We start from the raw sequence: 10,231 nt of genomic DNA, 5'->3' as shown, positions 1-10,231 counted from the left end.
GAGCGGAATGCCCATAGACTATAATGGACCGGAGCGGAATGCCCATAGAGAGTAAGGGACCGGAGTGGAATGCCCATAGAGAATAATGGACCGGAGCGGAATGCCCATAGACTATAATGGACCGGAGCGGAATACCCATAGAGAGTAACGGACCGGAGTGGAATGCCCATAGAGAGTAATGGACCGGAGCGGAATGCCCATAGACTATAATGGACCGGAGCGGAATGCCCATAGAGAGTAATGGACCGGAGTGGAATGCCCATAGACTATAATGGACCAGAGTGGAATGCCCATAGAGAGTAACGGACCGGAGCGGGTATATAATGGACTCTCTATGGGCATTCCGCTCTGGTCCATTACTCTCTATGGGCATTCCACTCCGGTCCATTATTCTCTATGGGCATTTCGCTCCGGTCCATTATAGTCTATGGGCATTCCGCTCCGGTCCATTATAGTCTATGGGCATTCCGCTCCGGTCCATTATTCTCTATGGGCATTCCGCTCCGGTCCATTATAGTCTATGGGCATTCCGCTCCGGTCCGTTACTCTCTATGGGCATTCCGCTCCGGTCCATTATAGTCTATGGGCATTCCGCTCCGGTCCATTATAGTCTATGGGCATTCCGCTCCGGTCCGTTACTCTCTATGGGCATTCCGCTCCGGTCCATTATAGTCTATGGGCATTCCGCTCCGGTCCGTTACTCTCTATGGGCATTCCGCTCCGGTCCATTATAGTCTATGGGCATTCCGCTCCGGTCCATTATAGTCTATGGGCATTCCGCTCCGGTCCGTTACTCTCTATGGGCATTCTGCTCCGGTCCATTACTCTCTATGGGCATTCTGCTCCGGTCCATTACTCTCTATGGGCATTCCGCTCCGGTCCATTACTCTCTATGGGCATTCCACTCTGGTCCATTATTCTCTATGGGCATTCCACTCTGGTCCATTATAGTCTATGGGCATTCCGCTCCGGTCCATTATAGTCTATGGGCATTCCGCTCTGGTCCATTATTCTCTATGGGCATTCCACTCTGGTCCATTATTCTCTATGGGCATTCCGCTCCGGTCCATTATAGTCTATGGGCATTCCGCTCCGGTCCATTATAGTCTATGGGCATTCTGCTCCGGTCCATTACTCTCTATGGGCATTCTGCTCCGGTCCATTATAGTCTATGGGCATTCTGCTCCGGTCCATTATAGTCTATGGGCATTCTGCTCCGGTCCATTACTCTCTATGGGCATTCCACTCTGGTCCATTATTCTCTATGGGCATTCCGCTCCGGTCCATTATAGTCTATGGGCATTCCGCTCTGGTCCATTATTCTCTATGGGCATTCCACTCTGGTCCATTATTCTCTATGGGCATTCCGCTCCGGTCCATTATAGTCTATGGGCATTCCGCTCCGGTCCATTATAGTCTATGGGCATTCTGCTCCGGTCCATTACTCTCTATGGGCATTCTGCTCCGGTCCATTATAGTCTATGGGCATTCTGCTCCGGTCCATTATAGTCTATGGGCATTCTGCTCCGGTCCATTACTCTCTATGGGCATTCCACTCTGGTCCATTATTCTCTATGGGCATTCCGCTCCGGTCCATTATAGTCTATGGGCATTCTGCTCCGGTCCATTACTCTCTATGGGCATTCCACTCTGGTCCATTATTCTCTATGGGCATTCCGCTCCGGTCCATTATAGTCTATGGGCATTCTGCTCCGGTCCATTACTCTCTATGGGCATTCCACTCTGGTCCATTATTCTCTATGGGCATTCCGCTCCGGTCCATTATAGTCTATGGGCATTCTGCTCCGGTCCATTACTCTCTATGGGCATTCCACTCTGGTCCATTATTCTCTATGGGCATTCCGCTTCGGTCCATTATAGTCTATGGGCATTCTGCTCCGGTCCATTATTCTCTATGGGCATTCCGCTCCGGTCCATTATAGTCTATGGGCATTCCGCTCCGGTCCATTATAGTCTATGGGCATTCCACTCTGGTCCATTACTCTCTATGGGCATTCCGCTCCGGTCCATTACTCTCTATGGGCATTCCACTCTGGTCCATTATTCTCTATGGGCATTCCGCTCCGGTCCATTATAGTCTATGGGCATTCCCACTTATTCATCGCAAAGTGCCAACACGGCAATTTAACCTGAATACCAATATAATATATCTCTCATGTCCTTTATCATTTATCTATAATAGATTAATAGCCTACATTCAGTGCGCTGCCTGCGCGGTTCATAGTGCGTCCTGGGGAGGATGAATGGCAGGAAAAGTCTAAAGCATATTGCTATGCCATAGACAGGGCGTGGGTGCCCACACAGAGGGCTCTGAGTGCTGCGTCCGGCACCCGTGCCATAGGTTCGCCATCACTGCTATATAGCGGGGTGGCCTCCTGACGGGTCACTGTGTAGCGGGGTGGCCTCCTGACGGGTCACTGTGTAGCGGGGTGGCCTCCTGACGGGTCACTGTGTAGCGGGGTGGCCTCCTGACGGGTCACTGTGTAGCGGGGCGGCCCCCTGACGGGTCACTGTGTAGCGGGGCGGCCCCCTGACGGGTCACTGTGTAGCGGGGCGGCCCCCTGACGGGTCACTGTGTAGCGGGGCGGCCTCCTGACGGGTCACCGTGTAGCGGGGCGGCCTCCTGACGGGTCACCGTGTAGCGGGGCGGCCTCCTGACGGGTCACCGTGTAGCGGGGCGGCCTCCTGACGGGTCACTGTGTAGCGGGGCGGCCTCCTGACGGGTCACTGTGTAGCGGGGCGGCCTCCTGACGGGTCACTGTGTAGCGGGGCGGCCTCCTGACGGGTCACTGTGTAGCGGGGCGGCCTCCTGACGGGTCACTGTGTAGCGGGGCGGCCTCCTGACGGGTCACTGTGTAGCGGGGCGGCCTCCTGACGGGTCACTGTGTAGCGGGGCGGCCTCCTGACGGGTCACTGTGTAGCGGGGCGGCCTCCTGACGGGTCACTGTGTAGCGGGGCGGCCTCCTGACGGGTCACTGTGTAGCGGGGCGGCCTCCTGACGGGTCACTGTGTAGCGGGGCGGCCTCCTGACGGGTCACTGTGTAGCGGGGCGGCCTCCTGACGGGTCACTGTGTAGCGGGGCGGCCCCCTGACGGGTCACTGTGTAGCGGGGCGGCCCCCTGACGGGTCACTGTGTAGCGGGGCGGCCCCCTGACGGGTCACTGTGTAGCGGGGCGGCCCCCTGACGGGTCACTGTGTAGCGGGGCGGCCCCCTGACGGGTCACTGTGTAGCGGGGCGGCCCCCTGACGGGTCACTGTGTAGCGGGGCGGCCCCCTGACGGGTCACTGTGTAGCGGGGCGGCCCCCTGACGGGTCACTGTGTAGCGGGGCGGCCCCCTGACGGGTCACTGTGTAGCGGGGCGGCCCCCTGACGGGTCACTGTGTAGCGGGGCGGCCCCCTGACGGGTCACTGTGTAGCGGGGCGGCCCCCTGACGGGTCACTGTGTAGCGGGGCGGCCCCCTGACGGGTCACTGTGTAGCGGGGCGGCCCCCTGACGGGTCACTGTGTAGCGGGGCGGCCCCCTGACGGGTCACTGTGTAGCGGGGCGGCCCCCTGACGGGTCACTGTGTAGCGGGGCGGCCCCCTGACGGGTCACTGTGTAGCGGGGCGGCCCCCTGACGGGTCACTGTGTAGCGGGGCGGCCCCCTGACGGGTCACTGTGTAGCGGGGCGGCCCCCTGACGGGTCACTGTGTAGCGGGGCGGCCCCCTGACGGGTCACTGTTTAGTGGTTGCAATACTTTTATTTTTCTCCGAAGAGTATAAATTCTCTCACCATTTTTAAGGAGTTTTTTTTTTTTTTTTTGCCGAGGAGTGTGTTTTTGGGCTACTCTCGCACTGGCGTTTTGTTTTCCGTTTGAGGTCTGTTCAGGGCTCTGATAAGCGTCCGAAACGCATCAGTTTGCATTCTACTGCATTCTGAATGGATAAGGATCCGCTCACTTTGCCTCCGTTCCGTCTCCATTCCGCTCTGGAGGCCGCCTGCAGCGTTTTGGTGTCCGTTTGATGAAACTGAGCAAAACGGATCCGTCCTGGCACACAATGCAAGTCAATGGGGACGGACCCGTTTTCACTCGCACAATAGAACGCGGATCTGTGCTGCATTAACTTTCAATAGAGTTCAAGAGGGATCCGTCTTGGCTATGCTACAGATAACGCAAACATATCCGTTCTGAACGGATCCGTCCATGACCTAATACGTGGCCCGCACTTGTTCACATCTGCGTTTGGAGCCTCCGTCAAGGGTTTTGTGAAAGACTGGAGAAAACAATCCTTGCGTGCCGGACTTTTTTGTCTGCTAAAAAGACAGGATCCCAAACAGAAACTGAACGGATCCCATCCTAGTCCTTGGAGTCTGTTCCTGTCAGCTAGGCCGGGTTCACATCATGTTTCGTCATACGTTTAACGGACGCCTCAGACCGATGCCGTACTGTGGCATCCGTCACCATACAGCTCCATTGTACAAAAAATTTATATATATATTTTTTCTGGACTTTGCAGGATGGAAAGATGCTGTACACTACAATTTCCCATCCTGCAAAAAAACCTATAGATTAGGCTACTTTCACACCTGCGTTAGGTGCGGATCCGTCTGGTGTCTGCACAGACGCATCCGCACCTATAAATGCAATCAATAGTATCCATTCAATACGGATCCGTCTGCGTACGCTTAGTCAAAAGAAGTCTAAGTCAAACGGATCCGTCCTGACTTTACATTGAAAGTCAATGGGGGGCGGATCTATTTACAATTGCACCAATATCGTGTCAATGTAAACGGATCCGTCCCCATTGACTTACGTTGTAAGTCAGGATGGATCTGTATGGCTCCGCACCGCCGGGCGGACACCAAAATGCTGCAGGCCTCCGCACCGCCGGGCGGACACCAAAATGCTGCAGGCCTCCGCACCGCCAGGCGGACACCAGAATGCTGCAAGCCTCCGCACCGCCAGGCGGACACCAGAATGCTGCAAGCCTCCGCACCGCCAGGCGGACACCAAAATGCTGCAGGCCTCCGCACCGCCGGGCGGACACCAAAATGCTGCAGGCCTCCGCACCGCCAGGCGGACACCAGAATGCTGCAAGCCTCCGCACCGCCAGGCGGACACCAGAATGCTGCAAGCCTCCGCACCGCCAGGCGGACACCAGAATGCTGCAAGCCTCCGCACCGCCAGGCGGACACCAAAATGCTGCAGGCCTCCGCACCGCCGGGCGGACACCAAAATGCTGCAGGCCTCCGCACCGCCAGGCGGACACCAGAATGCTGCAAGCCTCTGCACCGCCAGGCGGACACCAGAATGCTGCAAGCCTCCGCACCGCCAGGCGGACACCAGAATGCTGCAAGCCTCCGCACCGCCAGGCGGACACCAGAATGCTGCAAGCCTCCGCACCGCCAGGCGGACACCAGAATGCTGCAAGCCTCCACACCGCCAGGCGGACACCAGAATGCTGCAAGCCTCCGCACCGCCAGGCGGACACCAGAATGCTGCAAGCCTCCGCACCGCCAGGCGGACACCAGAATGCTGCAAGCCTCCGCACCGCCAGGCGGACACCAAAATGCTGCAAGCCTCCGCACCGCCAGGCGGACACCAAAATGCTGCAAGCCTCCGCACCGCCAGGCGGACACCAGAATGCTGCAAGCAGCCTCCAGAGCAGAACGGAGCCAAACGGATGCCTTCTGAACGGATCCTTATCCATTCACAATGCATTGGGGCTGAACTGATCCGTTTGGGGCCGCTTGTGTGAGCCCTGAAACGGATCTCACAGGCGGACCCAGAAACGGTGAGAGGAGCCTTATAGGGCTGTAGCTATCGACTGTTCGAGCACTCTAATAACAAAAAACGACTTAATACTCCTCAGCGACCAGCTGGCCCCTCCTAGCCATGTCCCCAGCGCCAGTGACAGAAGACGTACCTCTCCTGTAGGGGCGCCGCGCCACAGCCCCTTTATCTTCTCTGCGTCCTGAGGTCATAGTGCGTGCTCTTTGTCCTGCCGATGTGCCAGGAGGGCGGTGCGGGCGACCGCGGAGCGGTGAGTTGTAGGAAACGGTTCACTCGCGCTCTGTAACACACACAAATCCTCGCTGCAAAAATTGGCATCGAGGATTTTTTTTGGGGTGTTGAATTACTCGTTTCAATCGAGTAATCGTTTAGGCCGTAATACATTGGCATATGTGTTGTTTTTCACAATGGAACTCTTGCGATGATGGATGAAACAGGACGGCGTCTGTCTGAGGCAGAACAGAAATAGCGCTGGTGTGAACGTGGCCTAAGAGGTGAGCGTGCAGGAAACCGTTACTGGTCCACATAACATCAGGTAATTATGGCGGCTCTTCTCTGTACTTTATCCCTTGGCTATAATGGCCTGCAGCGCATGCATCCGCGTGTGATGTGTGTAGATCATGCACTGCATTGACCAGCACCACAAGGTGACAGTGCAGCAGACTGGATGTCCGGGCTCCCTGCAGTGGTCCAGCACTCCATTCTTCCTCAGCTCCACGCCATGTTTGCCGGTGTTCTGCCAAATCTCTATACCTTGCCAAAAGTCTATACCGGAAGTGACGAGATCGTCAAGGAATCAGCTGAAGGAGGGTGTGCGCGGTGCTGCGCAAGCGCACATCAACCGGCTTAGCAAAGAATTATTGCAGCACCGCGATAGAAGTACTTCATACACCGTGCGTGCGCACTTAGGGGTATAGAGATTTTGCAGCGCAAAATGTTTCATCAGATCTCCCTAACCCCTGAGTGCGCAGGCGCCAACAAATCATCAGTTGCAGTTCATCTTTACCGCAGAGCTGAGTGCTGGATACCGACCTCACCACATAGAGCTGAACTGCAGCTGATGATTTGTGAGCGCCTGCGCACTCAGGGGTAGGGAGATCTGATGCAACATTTTGTGCTGCAAAATCTCTATACCCCTAAGTGCGCATGCGCGGTGTACGAAGTACTTCTATCGCGGTGCTGCAATAATTCTTTGCTAAGCCGGTGGATGTGCGCTTGCGCAGCGCTGCGCACTCCCTTCTCCAACTGATTCCTTGGCGATCTCGTCACTTCCATCCTGAGCCGGCGCCATCTTGGATTCCTGCGGCGAGCATTGGAGCAGCATCAGAGGTGCTGGCTCAGGATGGAAGAAATCGCTCCAGTTCTGGCGAATCTGGCGAGGACTGGAGCCTCTTCTCCCTGCTATGAGCGGAGCGCGCTGATCAGATGCGCTCCGTGCTGGGGAGAGGAAAGACACGCCCGGGAGAACTTTTGCAGGCCCCTCCAGTTGAGCTGAAAAGCTCTATAGCATAGAAGGCGGGAAATATTGCGGGGGGCACCGTGGACAAATGGGGGCACTGAGTGCAAAATGGAGAACTGAATAAGCACCACCGGGGGCCGGCAAGTAAGGGCATATCTTTAGTTTAACTTGGATTTTCAGGTGAAAGGTCCTCTTTAATAGTGTTAAGCGCGAATATTCGAATTGCGAATTTTTTTCTCGAATATTGCAATTTCGAGATTTCGCGAATATTTAGACTATCGTTCTATATATATTCGCGAAATCGAATATTCGTTATTTTTTATTATTATATTTTTTTCTTTCCCACTTCCCTACAGTAGTTCTTACCTGTCCTTTGGATTCCTGGCTGCTCCAGTCAGTGGCGTTTTCAACTTACTGCTGTATTCCATATTAGCTAAATTACAATCTAATCTATATGTGTGTTTTACGAAATTTCGCAATAGTCGAAATTGCGATGCGAGTAATATAACACGAAATAATCGCATGAAGATTTCAAGTTAGCACTGCTATATTCCATACTAGGCTAGAATATGGAGTATAGCAGGGCTAAGTTGAAATCTTCATGCGATTATTTCGTGTTATATTACTCGCATCGCAATTTTGGCTTTTGCAAATGTTCTTAATATTGCTCTAACTTCGTCTCTTAGAATATTACGAATATTCTAAAAGACGAAGTTAGAGCAATATTACGAAATTTCGTAAGATACACATAGATTGTATTCAAGCTAATATACTGCTATAGTAATATTTTTTAATAGTGTACATATTTTACAAAACTTAAGTTCAGAAGAGGCAAAAAAAATTTGAGGAAAAAAAAGGGATTATAGCACTATATTAGCTAAATTACAATCTATATGTGTATTTTACGAAAATTTCGTAATATTGCTCTAACTTCGTCTTTTAGAATATTCGTAATATTCTAAGAGACGAAGTTAGAGCAATATCACGAAATTTCATAAAATACACATATTAGCCTAGCCATAGTCAATTAGCATAGGAACGTTGCCTTATACTATCAAGATAAATAATCGCAATACGCGAAAAATAAATTGCATATTATTCGCGATAATTGGAATAATTACGAATATTCGATTTCGACAAATATAACACGAATATTCGCGAAATATCGTGAAATCGAATATGGCACCTCCCGCTCATCACTACTCTTTAACCCCCTCAGCCCCGCTAGCTGAAACCCCCTTAATGACCAGAGCACTTTTTACACTTCTGCACTACTTTCACCGTTTATCGCTCGGTCATACAACTTACCACCCAAATGAATTTTACCTCCTTTTCTTCTCACTAATAGAGCTTTCATTTGGTGGTATTTCATTGCTGCTGACATTTTTACTTTTTTTGATATTAATCAAAATTTAACGATTTTTTTGCAAAAAAATGACATTTTTCACTTTCAGCTGTAAAATTTTGCAAAAAAAAAAAGACATCCATATATAAATTTTTCGCTAAATTTATTGTTCTACATGTCGTTAATAAAAAAAAATGTTTGGGTAAAAAAAAAAAATGGTTTGGATTTTTACGGATCCACGGATACATGGATCGGATCCGCAAAACACATACGGACGTCTGAATGGAGCCTTACAGGGGGGTGATCAATGACAGGGGGTGATCAGGGAGTGTATATGGGTGATCACCCCCCTGTCATTGATCACCCCCCTGTCATTGATCACCCCCCTTGTCATTGATCACCCCCCTGTAAGGCTCCATTCAGACGTCCGTACGTGTTTTGCGGATCCGATCCATGGATCCGTAAAAATCATACGGACGTCTGAATGGAGCCTTACAGGGGGGTGATCAGGCAGTCTATATGGGGTGATCAGGGGTTCATAAGGGGTTAATAAGTGACGGGGGGGGTGTAGTGTAGTGTGGTGGTGTTTTGTGGTACTTTACTGAGCTACCTGTGTCCTCTGGTGGTCGATCCAAACAAAAGGGACACCAGAGGACCAGGTAGCGGAATATTAGACGCTGTTATGAAAACGGCTCCTAATATACCTGTTAGGGGTTAAAAAAATCACATCTCCAGCCTGCCAGCGAGCGATCGCCGCTGGCAGGCTGGAGATCCACTCGCTTACCTTCCGATCCTGTGAACGCGCGCGCCTGTGTGCGCGCGTACACAGGAAATCTCGGCTCTCGCGAGATGACGCGTATATGCGTGACTCTGCGCAGAGCTGCCGCCTCCGGACCGCAGATCTGCGTTAGGCGGTCCGGAGGTGGTTAATATAGTGTAATGTACAGTCACACTGGTCTCCTCTCCCCCTCCAGTCTCACTGGTCTCCTCTCTTCTCCCCCTCCAGTCTCACTGGTCTCCTCTCTTCTCCCCCTCCAGTCACACTGGTCTCCTCTTTTCTCCCCCTCCAGTCACACTGGTCTCCTCTCTTCTCCCCTCCAGTCACACTGGTCTCCTCTCTTCTCCCCCTCCAGTCACACTGGTCTCCTCTCTTCTCCCCCTCCAGTCTCACTGGTCTCCTCTCTTCTCCCCCTCCAGTCACACTGGTCTCCTCTCTTCTCCCCCTCCAGTCACACTGGTCTCCTCTCTTCTCCCCTCCAGTCACACTGGTCTCTCTCTTCTCCCCCTCCAGTCACACTGGTCTCCTCTCTTCTCCCCCTCCAGTCACACTGGTCTCCTCTCTTCTCCCCCTCCAGTCACACTGGTCTCCTCTCTTCTCCCCCTCCAGTCACACTGGTCTCCTCTCTTCTCCCCTCCAGTCATCACTGGTCTCCTCTCTTCTCCCCTCCAGTCTCACTGGTCTCCTCTCTTCTCCCCCTCCAGTCTCACTGGTCTCCTCTCTTCTCCCCCTCCAGTCTCACTGGTCTCCTCTCTTCTCCCCCTCCAGTCTCACTGGTCTCCTCTCTTCTCCCCCTCCAGTCTCACTGGTCTCCTCTCTTCTCCCCCTCCAGTCTCACTGGTCTCCTCTCTT

The sequence above is a fragment of the Bufo gargarizans genome, chromosome 2 (assembly GCF_014858855.1).
Source record: "Bufo gargarizans isolate SCDJY-AF-19 chromosome 2, ASM1485885v1, whole genome shotgun sequence".
NCBI lineage: Eukaryota > Metazoa > Chordata > Amphibia > Anura > Bufonidae > Bufo > Bufo gargarizans.
This window is presented reverse-complemented; position numbering follows the sequence as displayed.